Source organism: Penaeus monodon, chromosome 9 (genome assembly GCF_015228065.2).
Source record: "Penaeus monodon isolate SGIC_2016 chromosome 9, NSTDA_Pmon_1, whole genome shotgun sequence".
Lineage (NCBI taxonomy): Eukaryota > Metazoa > Arthropoda > Malacostraca > Decapoda > Penaeidae > Penaeus > Penaeus monodon.
The window spans coordinates 7267885-7275384 of NC_051394.1; positions in this window are offsets into that span (position 1 = coordinate 7267885).

A 7500-nucleotide genomic window follows, 5' to 3' on the forward strand; every position below is an offset into this window, starting at 1 on the left:
TTGTTTTCTTTTTCCTTCCTCGGTGTGTAAATATTTTCACGCAGCTGGGCTCCGTAATGCGTAATAGTAATTAATAAAATTACTTCAAACTTCGGAATCATGAAAGGTCAGTAGACAGGGAAAGAAAGTCCAGTCATTCATGAATCATAACTTGGCAACTTCAGCAGTAAGTTCAGATGCTATATATAGTCCACTCCATTAGGTTAACGGTCCTGTTTTCTCCTGAAATTATACAATTATGAATTTTGCAAATAATTCGTTTTTCTCTTCAGAAACGTAAGATATTCGTGTCAGTGTTCGTGTTTACATACCATACGAATCTGCATATAATTTGCATAGGCAGGTAATGCATGGAAACACAACCCCAAAGTTTTCAATGATTTCAGTTCAGGGAAGACTTGTCCATTTGGCAATTTTAGGTTCTGACGTCCTTTAAATTAAGAACAATACTAATCTGTGGATCATTTTCAACCGCTTTTTGAGTAGCTGGCCACCCTCAGACATTTTTATGTTTGGAAAATCATCCCCGGGGGGGCCTGTACAAATTTAAAGATAATTACACTTACATACTGTTTCTCTTCCATAATCGTCGTCATAACTACCAGAGTCAAATGCATGATTGGATGTCCCTTAGCGCTACAAAACTACCTCATTGTAAGATTAAGTATATGAAAGGAGATAGGAAAAAAATAGACAAATAAACAGGTAAACAAATATATGTATAATAACATTAATTGTAGTAAAATTATATTGATGGTAGTGCTATGATAATAATAGTAATGATGATGATGGATGGTGATAGTGATGATAATAAAGCTAAAGATATCGATACTTCTATAAATGATAATTATAAAAAGACTAATAATAATAACTATAGCAATAATATCAATGGTAATAAAAAAATAGATCAGTGAATGAATAAGTAACAATGAAAACTTATTGTCAAAACGTTAAAAAATTCAAATATTTTTCCCACGCATCTTGTAAGCTCAATATAACCAACAGCCAATCACCCTTAGGCTTTTAACAATAATATCACTTATGACAAATAATTGTAAGAAATATTTTCTCCCATAACTTCATTGTAATTTTTTGGCAAACGTTATTGTGGACAAAACGGAATTATAAAAATAATAACAATGATAATAACAGCAACAACAACAACAATAATAAATATAATAAGAAATAAGTAAAATACATGAACAGGAATGGATAATTAGTATGTAATGATACATACAAAATAAAAATAACATGAAGCATTTTTATATATCTAGTTCTAAATTCTACTTTACTCTACTCTTTCACCTTGTCCTTAACACACTCACACACATTCACACACACACAAACACACACACACACACACACACACACACACACACACACACACACACACACACACACGCACACACACACGCACACACACATACATACACACACACGCGCGCGCCCACAAACACACACACACACACACGCGCGCGCGCGCGCTCATAACACACACACACACTCACACACACACACACACACACACACACACACACACACACACACACACACACACACACACACACACACACGCACACATACTCATAATGAGAACCATAATAGCAACAATAAAAATAACATCAATAACAACAACAACAATAATAATAACATCAACAATAATAATAATTATGCTAATGACAATGACTAATGATGAGGATAACAATAAACAAATATATACAACAATATACTAATATTAGTACTGTACCAATGATAAAACTACTATTAATCATCATAAACCACTGTAATGATAATAACATTAATAGTGATTATGAAAATGATAATGACAATGATGATATTGATAATGATGATTGGTGATGATGATGATGATAATAATAATAATAATAATAATAATAATAATAATAATAATAATAATAATAATAATAGTAACAATTAAAATAATGATAATAATGTCAATGATAACAGCAATAATGATAACTAATAATGATAATGCTATTAATAATAATAGCAACAGTAATATTGATACTGACAATTATAAAAATAAAAAGAAGGATTGTGACAATGAAAATAATGATAATGATAATAATAATAATAATAATAATAATAATAATAATAATAATAATAATGATAATAATAATAACAATAATAATAATAGTAATGATGATGATGATGATGATGATGATGATGATGATGATGATGATGATGATGATGATGATGATGATGATGATGATGATGGTGATGATGATGATAGGATCCTATCAGGTAACTGAGAAAGCATATCAATACCCTAGGACGGATTCAGAAAATGGACATTATAAAAAAAAAGGTAAACTGTAAAGTAATAAAGGAAAACTGGAAATCTACAAAGATGGAACCGATTATCGTCCTACTTTAAGAGCTAAGATGACAAAGCCGAAAATACACGAAGAGAGAATAGAGGGGCATCAGATCAGCTGATTATTCTAACAGAACATAGACGGGTTCACAGGAAGATAGGAGAGTAGTTGGGTCTTTTGGAATGCAGTTTGGGATATCAAGAAGGCACACAAAGAGAAGCGGAATGGTTAGTATGCCCAACAGGAAATAACTTGGACCAGATGTTTTGCAGAAATATAGGTTAGAGTAATTAAATGTCTTACTACGATTACAAATACATGAAGTAGTGATATGAAAAAAGTGGTCAAAGTAATGCTGGTAGACTTTTTGCCAGTCACTTTCATGTTTACTCTCGAGTGAAAGTTAATGATAACATAACCGAAACTGTACACACTTTCGTTGAAGCAAATAGGAAATGAACGGCTGAACAGAGGATGTAAGAGGAAAAGCAAAGAGATGGAAAACCAGTTGCAAGTTGACAAAATGATCTTGCGGGATTACAAGAACAGGCAAATGAATCAGGCGGATTACAGCAAAGCAATTGATGTGGTTCTGGATGACTGGATTATAGAAAGACAAACGCTGGCATTTGTAAGATAACATCCGAGAAGTAGACAAAGAACTGTTAAACTGAATTAACATCATGCGGGAAACACTGGCGAAAGTTGATATAAGTAGAAGAATTTTATAAGGTAAATAACTTGTTTCCGTTACCCAAAGCTGCGTATTCACTTGCGGAGAGACAATCACCTTTTCATGAACGATTTATAGTGATTTAATATGTATGATTAAAGGACTCGTGTCAACAGTGAAAATGTGAAATAAAGACTTGATGGTGAGACAAGTAAAGAAACTAATATGGACGGATATAAATACTTTGAGATATTCGGGTATGATAGGATGTCAGAACAGGAAATACCGGCAAGTATTTCAGACGAAGGAAGTTCATACAGAAAGTTAACTGACTGGGAGGGGCAAAGATAACGTCCAGATAAGGTACGGATACGGAATAATGAAGGATGAAAATGAACGAGAACGAAGGACTAGGAAAGAGGTGATTGTGATTGAAGAGTTGAACATCCTGAAGCAAAGAGAAGGGAAAGGCGTGATATGATGTGAAATGTGTTATGAGTGCGGAACTTGGGTTGATGCATAAGAACACCTAGAATAATTCTTACTGACATTGCTCAGAAGATATGTCATTCATATTATATTAAACCAATTGCAAAGTATACCGGCGAGGATAACACTAAATAAATTTGTTGATAGCGAATGGATTATCAGCTTTAGCATCAATACATTATTTTAATTATCAGCGTATTTTGGGAGAGTTTAAACAATAATGTGCTGTAACATTGCAGTAATTAAAGCCTACAAACTGTGCATGTAAATCTGTACTCTTGGTGTTCATCAGATTAAGCTTTATCATCCGTGTTATCTTCAAGAGGTTTAAGATGTATCTAGCTCGAGATCTTGAAAAGCAAGGTGCGTATCACAACACAAGGCAAAAACCACTGCATCTTATATTACCACAAGCAGCACCTGTGCATCAAGATTACTGAGCTTTTTATTTATTTATTTGTTTGGGATAGAAACGCCTTTTCTATAAAAAAAACAAGCTATAATCACGTTACCACTCTTCTTATTCACTACTGCATTGTCTCATTGTAAATTGAAGAGGGATACAAATATTAAGCGCCGTCTACAGGAACGTGTGTTAAAATTATATCAACTTACATCAGTATGTTTGATTTAGATAAAGAACTAAAACCACTCGAAGACTATAGGATACGAGGTATTGAAAGGGTATAAAGGCACGCAAATGATGTAATTACTGAGCTTTCTAGTTATCGAATCTATCTATAATTCTTATGCAGTAAGTTTAGGAAGCTACCCTACTTCTGTACTTCCTGAAAAGGAATATGGCTTGTTTGAAAATAAGACAACTCTAAATACACATATGAACACGCCTGAAAATAATGGACATGCACACATGTGCTTGATTTTGGCAAAACAATAAGCATGAATCAAAGGTAAACGGGTAAAGCCGTGTAGAAAAAAGGGGAAAGGCGGTGTACCAGCATTCCTTCACAAACTGTGGGCATTGCATGTGTCTTGTAGTCTGTCTTGCTTCATCTGCTGACAACAATAAGAAATGAGATTTTACTGTTACTACGATTAGCACTACTACTACTACTACTACTATTATTTCTAGAACTTATATTGCAAATATCATTAGAAATAATGATACTAACAATTAAAGCAGTCACTAACAATAAATGATATTGAAATTAATTAAAATAATCTTATTATCACTACTTTGTCATTATAATGATAATATGAAAATGATAATGACAAAGCTAATAAAAGGATAATTATGGTCATAATAATAATAATAATCATGATCACATTATAAAGATAATGATGTTGATAGAAATGGTAATAATAATAATGATAATAATAATAATAATAATGATAATTGTAATAGTACTGATGACGATGATAACAATTATAATACAAGCAATCATTATTGATATTACCCCTAATATTATTACTATCACCATCATCATCATCATCATCATCATCATCATCATCATCATCATCATCATCATCATCATCATCATCATCATCATCATCATCATCATCATTATTGTTATTGTCATTTTGATTTATAATAATAATTATTAATAGAATGATAGTGATTGTAATGATAATGGTGATAATGAGAATAACAATGACAATAATTACAATAATAATGATAATCATATGGTGATGATAATAATGATGATTACAATAATAATAATGATGATGGTAATAATAATAGTAATAATAATAATAATAATAATAATAATAATAATAATAATAATAATAATAATAATGTTTTTGATAGTAACAATAATGATAATAATAATAACAGCAACAATAATTATGATAATGATAATGATGGTGATGATTATGTTAATAATAAGGATAATGATGATAACAATAGTAATAGTAATTATAATCATTATAACAATAATAAGTAATAACAATAATGATGATAAAGATAATAAAATTGATGATAGTGATTACAGTAATAGTTACTGCAATAGAAATAATGATAACTGAAAAAAATAATATCGATAATAATATTAAAATTATGAAATTAGTAATAGTAATAATGATCATAATGACAGAATGATAACGATGATGATAATGATAACTAAATGATTTTGATGATGATAACATTGTTGATGATGATAATGATAATGATGATGATAAATAATAATGAAAATGATGATGATAATAATGAAAATGATGATAATGATAATAATGATATTGATGATGATAATGATGATAATATTTATGATGATAATGATAATGATGATAGATATGATAATGATAATAATAATGATAATAATATCAATATTATTAATAGTAATAGTAAGAGTAGTAGAAGTACAGTAGTAGTAGTAATAATGTTAATAAGATAATAACGTTAATGAGAATAATGATGATAATAATGATAATAATGATAATGATAATAATTATAATGATAATAATAACAATGATAATAAAATGATGATAATGATAATGAAAATGATAATAGTAATAATAATAACAATAATAATAATAATAATAATAGTAATAATGATAATTATAATAAATATTCTACTGATGATGATGATAATAAGAATAGTGATAAAAAGTTATAATAGCAATAAAAATAATTGTAAATCATACTGATAATAATGATAATAGTAATAATGATAATGATTACAATGATAATGGTAATGATAGTGCTATGATAATTGTAAAAATAATAATAATAATAATGATAATAATAATAATAATAATAATAATAATAATAATAATAATAATAAATATAATAATGAAAAATATCATAACAAGAACAAGAACAAGAACAACAACAACAACAATAATAATAATAATGATAATAATGACATAAATAAGGGTAACGACAGCAGGAAAAACATAATAATAATAGTTAAAATCATAACAATAATATAATAATAATGATTATGGTAATATCACTGATAACAGTAACGGTTAAAATGATAATAATGAAAATAATAAAAATCTTAACTAATAGTGATAAAAATACTGCTAATAACATTAACGGTGACAGAAATAAAGGTAATAATGATACACAACAACTTCTAATAGTAATGGCAACTGCAATACTATGAAAGAATTATAATATTTTTCTCTTCAACAGTTGAAAAAATAAACGCATGAACAGAACACAGTGATAAACTATAGCACTAACACATTTGCTAATATTGTTACAGCTACTACATTGTCAATAGAATTAAAACTTTGATTTTCTCGTGAGCTAAAATACAAAGGAGGCAGTGCCATCTAGCTTCCTGATAATTGATTTATACCCCAATAGCTTCACATAATTGGCTTGGTGACAGGCTATGAAAACTCACCAAGGAAAGTGCATGGTGATGACCTTCCTATTTATCGAATCTTGGTCAGCCAGCTATTATGTGATTTTTTTTTCTTTTTTTTTACTGATAGCATGAACCTGTTGTGCATGTTGTTCTAATGTTTTTTTTTTTTTTTTTTTTTTTTTTTTGGGGGGGGGGTAATATCTTTCTTTTTGTGAGGCTCCATTGTCCTTTTCAGCTGTTATCGTTATCGTTATGACTACCGTTCTGTTATTATCATTATCATTATCATTATCATCATTATCACCCTATTCATCCTTAACATCATCCACATCATTATCATTATTAATAATAGTGTTGTACTTATCATTTATTTATTTATTTTTTTTTATTTTTTTACTGTTATTATTAATGTCATCATTATTATTACCATATTTGCCACTTTTGTCATTATTGTCAATATCGGTGAAATTATAACTGCAAATACTTCTGCTACAATAATAATCTTTACTATTAGGATTGAAAACACGGAATCTTTCTAGTTTATTTGACAACTGAAAAAGTAAGGTACCTTCCTCAGGGAAGTATTTAGTTAAAATCTAAATTGTTTCGTACAAAGATTAACAGAAAGTTCAATTATACAATCACACTCATAACTGCCTTTCTGAAAAAAATAAAAAAAAATGTAAGGCGCCCAAGGATTACACATGGCAAATTAATGTGGGTA